The sequence below is a fragment of the Montipora foliosa genome, chromosome 14, assembly GCF_036669935.1.
Source record: "Montipora foliosa isolate CH-2021 chromosome 14, ASM3666993v2, whole genome shotgun sequence".
NCBI classification, from domain to species: domain Eukaryota; kingdom Metazoa; phylum Cnidaria; class Anthozoa; order Scleractinia; family Acroporidae; genus Montipora; species Montipora foliosa.
The window spans coordinates 1,956,505-1,967,492 of NC_090882.1; the positions used below are offsets into that span (position 1 = coordinate 1,956,505).

A 10,988-nucleotide genomic window follows, 5' to 3' on the forward strand; every position below is an offset into this window, starting at 1 on the left:
ATGTCTTGCTTGCTTGACTCTCCTAGGATTTTCGAACATCTGAAAAATGGTATAATTGCCCATTTTTAACTGCGGATTTTTACCCTAAAAATGTCACCTAGAATTTTCGGGAGCCTTTTTTCTGGCTGAAATTTTCGAAAAGGTAAGCTTTGATCCCTATAATTTTCGGATCACTAGACGTTCAGCTAGGAAATCCGAACAGATGAAAAATTTTTAGGGAATAAAAATATGCCTATATCTACCGTTTAAATATTAAAATACGTTTAACAATACTATGTTTAAAGCGGTTTTGAACTATATTCTCGTTGGGTGCCCCTGATTGAAGAAATGCTAGAATTTTACTGAGCTGAGTAATAGTCAACTGTGTTATTGAAAATAGGATAAAATTTAAAGATTTATAACTTCTATCATTTTCGCCAAAGTTTGTTTGAGAACCACTTTTTGTCCCCTAAAGTTTTCGACTAAGGCCGGAAAAAAGACGAGTAAGTAATGTAGAGCTGTTTATCAAAGCCATCATGATTGCTGTAACTTTCGGATATCAACTGAAAAAGCCACCTAGAAATTCTATAGACCTGAAGTTCCCCTGGAACATGCGAACAGATAAATATTTGTAGGGCAGCTAGAAACTCACAACTGAACGAGCTTTTAAAGGATTGTGGAAACCATTTTAGGTAATTCTGGCAAATTTTAAGACATCCGGTTGTTTGGTGGTCTTTGGTGCCCCTGAGTACATCACGAAGGAATTAAAAAATCGAAAAACAACTGACAATATCAGCAGCAAATGTGAAATAAATAGGTAACACGGAAAAAATATATGTTGATTGAAATACTCCATTCATTCAGTAAGCTAAACATCTCTATTTGACGATCCAGTGTTAGCAGAATGAAGGACGTTTGCATTTTTTCCCGAGAATGCCCGTGTCAGTCATAACAGAAAACCTCATCATCTCTTCAATTAATAGACTAGTTACTTATGACTATAACGGCAAAAGTGATTTGTTGAAGACCGGAACCTCCAACATTATCCACACACACTAAAAAACATGGAACACTTTTAGGCTTCGTAAAAAGTTGAAACCGGCAGATGCCAACTTCAAGCCTCCAGGAAATCTCCGAATCTACCCCTGAAATAATGACACCGAAGATAAGCTAAGATAAACAAAAGTTGTTTGAAGGAGGGAGTCGTGCCCAAGAGTAACTGAAGGCTTTGGATTTGAATGTGGTTCGGTGCCGCGTTCAAATTCCCCTCTGACCTTAGGCTTTGCTTTGGAGATTCTGAATTAAACTTGACAAAGGGCTTTGTAAACTTCAAAATGGTATCTTCCTGCCATTTGGAATTAGCCTTCGATCTTTACTTCTTTGTAAGAAGACAATTAAGAAATATCCCCTTTCCAATTATTCGAATGACAGTAAAATCACCTTTTTTTCCGTTTTCACAATGTTGACACTGTTGTATGAACAGACTTCGGCTAATCATCAGCATTTATCGTATCAAGTAGAATGTAGTAAAGAGAACGTGTCCTTTAATCTTACTGCAATTAATATGGCCGATAATTCAGTTTGTGATAATAAAACACCGGTGATTAATATTTAAGTGGCACACCACATGCCACGGTTAGCAGAAAAACAAAATGAAATCACAAAATTTGCTCGAAAGCATCACTGGAGCAGTTCCAAGAGCACTGTGTCCAAGGTTTATGACTCGGCTTTACATCTGGGTAGAGTTTGTCGGTCCTTTATTGCATCGTGAGAATTTTTGAAAAACCAACATTTGCTTTGATAAGCCTTGTTCCCAATTAGAAGAGCACTCAGTGCTCAGCTGTACAATTTCTTGAGGCTCCAACAAAAAGATGATTGTTTTGATTTGATATGATTTAAAGTGTCTCCAATTAGAAGACCACTTGTTCTCGCCTATACACCGAAGTTCTTCGGACTCAAACAAAATGATCATTGTTTAGTTGAACTTTAAGTTCCTTCTTAAAAACTTACAAGAACAAAGTCTAGCTCCCACGACGTCTTTCACTGGAAGGCCGCTCCGCAGTCACGCGGCTCGATAATCTTGTCTAAGAACTGAGTCCTTGTGGGCTTCAACCTTTCACTCCTTGACGACAGAGCTGAGGGAGTCTTTTTGTGCTGTTTAACTTCCTGAACTTCTTTAACAGAACGGATACGCTATTTGAAACTTAAAGTGTGACATTCTTTCATACTTGGGCGACCCACAGAGGTTGCAAAAATGTGAGGAGACAAGCCGCTTTATTTCTATCAATTCTTTTCAACACCTCTACGACCTAAAGGCTCTTTGAGAAAACGGCCAACTGGAAAACATGGACTGGACTCTGGACTGGACTTTGGACTGGACTCTGGACTGGACCCTGGACTGGACTTTATTAAACGAAGTTAATCTTTAACCAATAATATAACGATTAACCGTTTCTATTTGATTATTAACCAGCGAGAATGAGAATGAGAATGGATGTCTTTTTCAAAGGGATCATAAACGAAAAATCTAACAATGCTGCCCAGTAACTTTCAATCAAGTCAAGCTACTATTACGTGAACACTGTCACGTGATGACTTCAAACTTCGCAGCGTTAAAGCAATCGTAGCAAAGCGTATAAGTGGCGGGGTTTGTAACGTTAATTTACCGCTGTAAACAACTGAAGTGCTTAGTTTGCAGTTCTATCTGGTTCAATTGTAGAAATAGTGCGCAAAGCGATCGCGCTTAACATATCGAATATATTGAATTGGACTACATTCCTTAGGGTGCGTTCGATTGACCGTATTCCGGAATAGGATACGTGGAATAGAAGTTAAAAATCCTTCGTTTTGATGGAGATTCATATCAAAATTGTCAAACACCTGCTAAAATGCTATTTCAAACATATCTTTCTTATCCTTGTTGCTTCAAAACGCCAAACATGCCGTTTTAAATCATCACTGGGTATTCTTATTCCGGAATAGGGTCAATCGAACGCACCCTTATATTCTTTAGACAGCGCACCCATGAGATATATCGTCGTCACAGTGTTCACGTAATAGTAGCTTGACTTGATTGAAAGTTACTGGGCAGCATTGTTAGATTTTTCGTTTATGTTCCCTTTGAAAAAGACATCCATTCTCATTCTCATTCTCGCTGGTTAATAGTTAAATAGAAACAGTTAATCGTTATATTATTGGTTAAATATTAACTTCGTTTAATAAAGTCCAGTCCAGGGCCCAGTCCAAAGTCCAGTCCAAAGTCCAGTCCAGAGTCCAGTCCATGTTTTCCAGTTGGCCTGACAAAACCAAGCACAGAACACGACCCGGGAACACGACCACAGAAATTTGCACGTACGTTTTTTAATTTGTGCTCGGAATCTGTGACGGAGTGTTTGTTTTGTTTGCGAACTCCACCTGCACAAATTAAACAGGAGATAAATTGTTCCTAAATTCGTTGTTTTCCATCAACCGGATTAGCAGAGCATTAATGGCATTCCATGTCGACAGATACAAAATGATCTGTGCGAAAGCAAATATTCAGACACCTACGAGATCCCTCAGTTAAAATGTTGATCGATAGGGTTTCTTTTCGTCAGTGGAATTCAACAATTAGACAGTCTTCAAGTGGCGAGAAGTATTAAAGTGCGTCTGTCAACTCTGGGATTAAGGCCGGGACACACTAGGCGACAAGTCGCTTCGACGCGTCGCGGGGACAAGTCGCCGCAACAAATCGCCTTGTGTGACACGGTTAATTTCATGAAAATCATAGTCGCTGCGGCAGAATTTTGTCGCCGCGATCAGTCGCACGAATTCAAACCAGTTTGAATTCGTGCAACTTATCGCAGCGACAAAATTAGCGAAAGCAGCGTTGTGGCATCGTGTGTACACTTCCGGCAACAAGTCGCTGCGACAAAATATAAATGAACCAATGACAGAGCGTTATATGGTCAGCCATATTGAATTAGAAAACTAGTTCACATTCCCCCTCATACAAGATCACTGCGTGTGCTTCCGGACAGGCGTCGTGTCGCAGCGACTTGTTTTGCAAGTAGTACACATGGAGCAACAAGTCGCAGAGACGTGTCGCTGCGACTTGTCGCCTAGTGTGTAAGACGAGTCTGAGACCGTAAAATCGTAAAATATTGAAGAAAATAGGCGTCGGCGACATTAAAAAAAATACTTTCAAACTTAAAGGTACACCGTCTTCAAAGTCAGGTGAAGTTTTCGTCATCAACACCATCATCATCATCATCACTTCGTCGGTATCATTTTCCTTACTTCATGGCTCATTATTTGTCGGTGTTGCCTTTGTTGTTAAGATTTTAAGAGAAACCATATCAATAAATATGGGCCTCTGAATTTATGGTGTCCCCGATCTGAATTGGAAAACAATTTTGCTTTGGCTCAGAACCTCCTAAATCAAGAATTTCAAGCCTATCATTAATGAAGAATTTAAGGCTTTCAGAGAGTTAAACCTGTTTCTTTGATTACTTAGTATTGAGGCTCTCCCTGCTGGGTCCAAAGGGTTCCCTTGTTCGCGAAATTGTTTTCAAACTTGTTCTCAGACTTTTGATCCCTTGTTCCCTAAGATATTTGTCTTCCTTCCCCTGTTCCCAAAACCCCGAGGAGGGCATCAGTATTCTAGTTATATGACGCAACTATGACGTCAGTACACACCTATAATCGGAGCCGAAATATTGGAAATTTCCACTATCTTGTAATTAACCGTAACTTGCTATCTACAATGATATCACTTCTTGGCCTTGCTTCCTTCATTCAGTGGTTCCTAATCTCATTGTTTATATCTCGGTATCGACAGATAGACACCCACTCCGTTAAGGTGTTCCGATGGCTGGGTCAGTAATCAAAAGGTGGATTGCTCTATCGACTAGGTATAATTAAAATCACATGCACGAAAATCGTTCGAGATAGCGAAGGGACATTTCTCAGATAACCTTCTCTAACGTTCTCGAAATAGCACTTATTTTCAAGTAAAGAAATTCTTTGTTATTACAATGCAACATATTCAAAACACTAATTTCCGCGTTTTACCTCATGCGCAATCAGCCCCTTTTACCTCCCTTATGGGACTTAAAATGATGAAAGCCATTCTATTTAGCCCCGTAGTGGGGCCCGTAGTGGGGCACTCCAAAAAGCACTTGTCGACGATTTGGTACCCAGTTTTAGTGTGATTCAGTCATTTTTTTTTTTTTTGAAAAAAAGAAAGAAACAAAACCTTTTACAAAATTAAACAAAGATTTTAGAACACGCTGAACTTTAGGACATCTTTTAACAAATCTCTAGAATTGGATAGTTTAGCCCCGACCTTAAAATAAGAAGTAATTCAAATTAAAAAGAATGTCAAAGACGCATGCTGATTGAGACGAAAGATAATTGTTTACCGTAATATGGCTACTGAGAACAAGCACCTTGCATGAAAAGATACCCGCCTGGTTGATATCAGATTAAATGTGCAAGCTTTCATGCAGATAATCAAAGAAAATTAAAACATGGTGGAACAAAACAACAACTTATTTACTATATATGCTCTCATTCGTACTGGAAATACCAATGACATTCATTACCTTGGATGTGATCGTCGACTGCACGCTATTCCATACAAGCTATTCAAGAAGGCCAGTGAGATCGAAAAAAATATAAATAGCTTTCTTCACAATACGAATATCAGTCTTGATGCTTAAGACGGTCTTAGTAGACTTCTCAGACAAGCCATGATCGGGCGAACGAGAACCGATCCTTTCAAAGTTGGAAAAGATATTAAAATCATGTCGACTTAAATTTCCGACGAAAACCCTAAAATCAGATGCAAATTAATTATTTTGTTTTCTCTTTCCTCAGCTTCGCTGCCCAAGTGTAAGCATGCGGTCTTTCCTGCGTGGCAAAACAGTATGTCTGCATCGACCACAAGGAAACCTCTGCCTAGGATTTGCATGCTGCTCATAGGCAGAAAATTGAGTCTGAGTGAATAAGATAATTGTTTTTCTTAAATCATCGTCAACTATCATTTATCAACTGAACTAGAAGCAGTAATTAATTAACAAAACCAAGAAAGGATTTTCATTCACCATTCCGCGAATTTGGTTGTTGCTAAATCAACATCTCAATTTCCAATAAATTCTGACCTTTTTTCAGCAAACAGGTGTTCTAAGATGTCCTAGTTCATACATATATAATAAATATATTCTTTGAAAACTTCACACTTCAACAAGAGTTGAATTATCCGAATATTCCGACCAAATATTTTTGAAAAGAATAGTTTTATGACAGGCAATGCGGGGAGAAGAAAGATGAATTGACAAGATTTTGCGCAGAAAGACATTTTTAAGGGTTGAATTCAATGTTGTGCAATCAACTTATTTCTTAAGCACGGAATCTCCTTTTTCTGTCTTTTTAAAAATTGACTGATGCGCGTGGTACGTTCAAGAAGTTGAGGATCACAAACAGTAAAAAAAGTCATTATCTTTTTCATTTTGAGGGTACGTGGTAAGTATTAATGCTCATAACATATCTTACACAAAGTAAATGCCTCCGGAAAATGAGGAAATCGAATTTTTCGTTTATATTGTAGCGTCAGCACAAATTGTCCAGACCCAAGATAAGAATGCTACATTGACATACGCAGAGTCTGCTTTATCCAGAAACTCAGGGAATATAAATTGCTTCCAGTTGTTTTGAATTTGTTTCTACGCCATGCTTTGTAAAACCCAATTGTTTGCATCTTTCTATAATTTAGATCTCACTTCTGGCGTGGAGTGTAGTTGATCTTGGCCGGGATAGAAAGGGCGATAGAGGGGGCGTATTTTGGCAAGAAAATTCAGAATTTAATATCAGCAGAGATTGGCATGTTCTCATTGAAACAGTTCAGAGCTTTGACATATCAAAGCATTTCATCCGGCTGGTCCTTCCCACAAGAGAGAAACGTTGAGTGTTCTGGCTTTAATTGCTGACTCGTCGAGTAAAAAGTCATCCAAAAGTCTTTCTGATCAGGCTGGTCAAATTTGCACATTTATCAAGTGAACGCCGAGGTACTTGATTCACATTAATAAGCGGATATTCTGCAGTTTACCCTCAAATATTGTATTCTCGTGTCATTGCCAGTTGCAAAGGATAGAAATTTTAAAGGGGTTATGTCAAAACAATGCGTAGTTTTGCCACTTACTCGCCCTACTCGCTCCTTCTTCAACCTGCTTCTTGTCGATTAAAGCTAACTTAGTGACAAATGGTAATGACAAAAAAATGTATGTTGAGCATACTTATTTGAAGTTATAAACAACAGATATCATGAAACTGTTAGCCTGGACTGTTTTCAAAACCCCAATCGCTGCCTTCGGCTTTGGCATTTGCTGCTTAATTCAAACTTCCTTCAATGCCGTTTTTAAGTAGTTATTCGGGTACGCTTCACTCGATTTGCTTGCTATTTACCACAGAGTTCACTGAATTTGGCAAAATTTCGTCAGGACACAACACCCTCAAATCGTGGATTGTTCGTTATTTTACAACAAAGATGATTAACCTTAAAAAAATTACGAATTCAGTTTTAACTTCAGCGAAACTTCATTCAAAGTACAACTTTAAGTGAACATTATATCGAAACATCGGGCAATTCTGTTAATTGTAAGAAAGCAAAGGATGAATAACTTATAATTGAACGTTTATTTAAAACAAAAATAATTACCGTTTAAAATCACGGATCTATGAGGCATTTCGAAATTTCTAGAATTTTTGGACTCCGAAATTTCACTAGTTTTCCATTTGAAAAAGGCTTCTGAAAGTTTAGACTTAAAACAAAATAATTATGCAAGGCTGGTTGTACGGCTGTGAGGATATATATATTTTTTGTTTGACCAATATTTCGTCAGGCACGGCCTGACTTCTTCTTCAGTAACTATTAATAAGTCAGGCCGTGCCGCTGACGAAATATTAAATTCGTCAAACAAAAAGAAAAAAAACCTCACAGCCGTACAACCAGCATTGAATAATTATTTTGTTTTTATAATTAGTCTAAATATTATTTGCCGGTTAGATCTCCCAAGATCCGGCACTTTTACTTTGTTCAGCTGGCCCTTGCATAAAATACTGTCTTCAAGTATGCTGAAACTTTAAACTATTTGTGACATCAATTATCAAGAGGCTGCGAGTAGCCTTTACTAGCGCCGATTTTTATTTCAAGGGTCAGGGATTGACAGCATGCCGATTGCGTTTCTATTCAGAAACCGCCTTAAAATATCAGAACTCAAAATCTTCTCTTTCTACAAAACGACGAACGCTACCGAATTTGGAACTTAAATTTTACGCATGAAACTAAAACATCGACCGATTTTAGCACATTTGTCAACTGTTTTCATCTCATCGAAAAATAAGTTGAGGGGGGGTTAATATAGAGGGGGGGGGGTTGTTTGAGAGGGGGGCTTAATAGAGGATTAACGGTAAATTAGTCTTCAAAAGAAAATTGTTCATAATACGAAGAAAGAGAAAGAATTGAAATCAAAAGTGAAATTTGTCCTATGTTAACCCAGCTGAGAAAAATAGCAAACGTGAACGCTCTGATTGGTTCTTTCTCGGTCGGGATTTTGCAGTACGGACCATTTCCGTGGAAACCGTGTATTTTTGTTTTGGAGCAAAGCCGGCAAATTCATAATTTGCAACCAAAACAGCGAAAAAAAAACTGTGAATATTGTCATTCTTCACAGTGAAACTACCAGAAGAAGCTAAAAAGATTGAAAGATAAAAATATTGAAAAGCTAAAAAGATAAAAAGCTTAAAAGATTGACTGCACCGGAAGTGCATTTTACTATCAGAAACAGAGTGCAATCATGTATAAAAAAAGATTGAAAAGCTAAAAAGATAAAAAGCTTAAAAGATTGATTGCACCGGAAGTGCATTTTACTATCAGAAACAGAGTGCCATCATGTATAAACAACTTACAAACCGAGCTTGCTCGGGCCGCACTGGGGTTGAGACGCGGACGCCAACCGGAAGTTAGCTGTTTTCCCTTTCAACTTGTCCTCACACAACTACATTTATATCGCTAAGTATCTTTTCTCCATTAGAGATGGTTAGGATAAAAAACTAGGAGCCATCACTGTCCTGGCACGCAAACATTTCTCTCCCGGTTGCCGTCCGCACCTCAAAAACGCGCCTACGGCCCTGGCGCTCGGTTAGTAAGCGATTAGTTTAACGTCCAATAACCACATTTCCTTAGATGCCTTCTCGATTTTTGTATATTTTATGTACATGTACTCTCCATCAACCAAAAAAAAGGTTAACGTACTTAACTGTTGATTGAAGAATTATTGCCCCCGAAGCAAAGTCAAGACGCGGCGGAAACCACTGTTCATCTGCGGGAACGTTTCAGTCATTCACAACAGCAACCACAAACGAAAAACGTCGCCGTTAAAGATGAACGAAACAATTTTGCGATTATCCCACATTGGCCACGTTTTACTTACTGGGCCGGCAGAGTAACCTCCACCGTTCCTTTTTACGAACGTCCTTAATGAAAATACACAGGAAGAATACACCATAAATATGGTAATTAATTTAACGATGTTGTTTTCCAGGGTGCAAAAAAGAAATGTGCGAAAATGTATGTATACGATACATAAAACCTATTGTTTCGCGGCGTTTGAGTCTTCACAAGGTAAAGTTCATACACCCTGCTATACAAAGTGCAACAATTCTTTAACGGGACAATAAACGCTGTATTGGTTTGTGCACATCAATAACTGAAGAATTTTAATAATTGTACGTCGAAAATGAATCCAAGAAACCGCAATCAAATCCCAGCAGGAAACTACGATTTTGTTGTTTTCCCCGCAGAAAGAATTACCTGTGTTCAGTTTTAGCAACAACAAAAATCATTATTTTATATTTGCCAAATGCTGTTTTTTTTTTTTTTTCTATTTAGTAGTTTCAGTTTCCCACGTATACCGGCGTCTGTTGAGGATACAAATTAAAGTCGTGCAAGGACAAATACATTTTTATTTCGTTAAGTTTTTATTTCAGCAGCAAGAATTATAAATTACAGAGGCACTTTTTTTTATCGAAAATGCTGCCAAGTTATACTGCGAAACTAAATAATTGATACAAGTTAATTCAGATTATTTCATGCCACAAAAGGCTACAAAGAAACTGTGGAATAGATGTGACACCGAAGATAACAAAAAACATTTTCTTCAAGTATTTATGTGATTAATGTAATTCGAACTGAAGCGAAGACTGAAAATTATATACTCACATTCTCGTTATGTACTTCCTTATCTACGTTGTCACTGTTGATTGCCAACACGATTCTCGAGCTAAGTTCTTCTCGTATCCTAAATGATGCATGGAGGACGTATAGACACATCGAGTCTGAACTTATATGCTTGATATGCTAGCACCTGTTTTTAGACACCCTTTAATCTCCCTTGAGATTTGCTAAAGAGCTAGCTGTTCCGTGATTGGACCATTGTTCATTTAATGTCGTAAATTTATGAATATGCGGGATCTTTATTCAAACCTGCCAAAAAATTCAGGATTGTCATCCTAGCTGGTCATTAAGAAGGCTTTCTCTCCTAGAAATTGACAGAAAAATTAACAACTTACCTCATTTTAAGGATCCGTTTACCTTAAAATATCAGTTTACAATTGAAACAGGCATCATATCACAAACGACATTGTAGAAAAACTTGAGGGTTAACATTAATTTAACATACACAAAAAAAAATATAAGCAAACAAGAGTGCTTTGTAAGCTGCTGGCTCGCTCTCTGGTAAATATGCCAAATGACCGGAAGGCGGCTGTGTCAAATGTCCTTTGTACATCAAACGTAACAAATGAAAGTCCAAATGTAAGTTTGCTTTTATATCCTGTATTTTCAAACATACAATTTTCAGTCACAAAATCTTTCCAAAATCGTGCGGATCCATTTCTTCTGAAAAGCTGATATTTTAATGTGCTTTTAACAGAAAAAAAAAAGCGAACTGCTGTGTCATGCCTTGAAATTT

General features: G+C 37.9%; 1 protein-coding gene across 5 annotated transcripts in view; it reads right to left on the reverse strand.

The window, feature by feature from the left end:
• Positions 1 to 10,605, reverse strand: part of LOC137985025 (galanin receptor type 1-like) — a 79,237-nt gene extending 68,632 nt beyond the window's left edge. The window contains exon 1 of one of the 5 annotated variants that reach the window (XM_068832442.1): positions 10,588 to 10,605. The gene's annotated coding sequence lies outside the window, so the exon portion shown is untranslated. Of the gene's footprint in view, positions 2,276 to 5,564; positions 5,844 to 10,237; positions 10,360 to 10,587 lie in introns of those variants that run through there. The other 4 variants (XM_068832437.1, XM_068832441.1, XM_068832439.1 and 1 more) reach the window with 4 other exon arrangements.
• Positions 10,606 to 10,988: the final 383 nt, after the last annotated feature.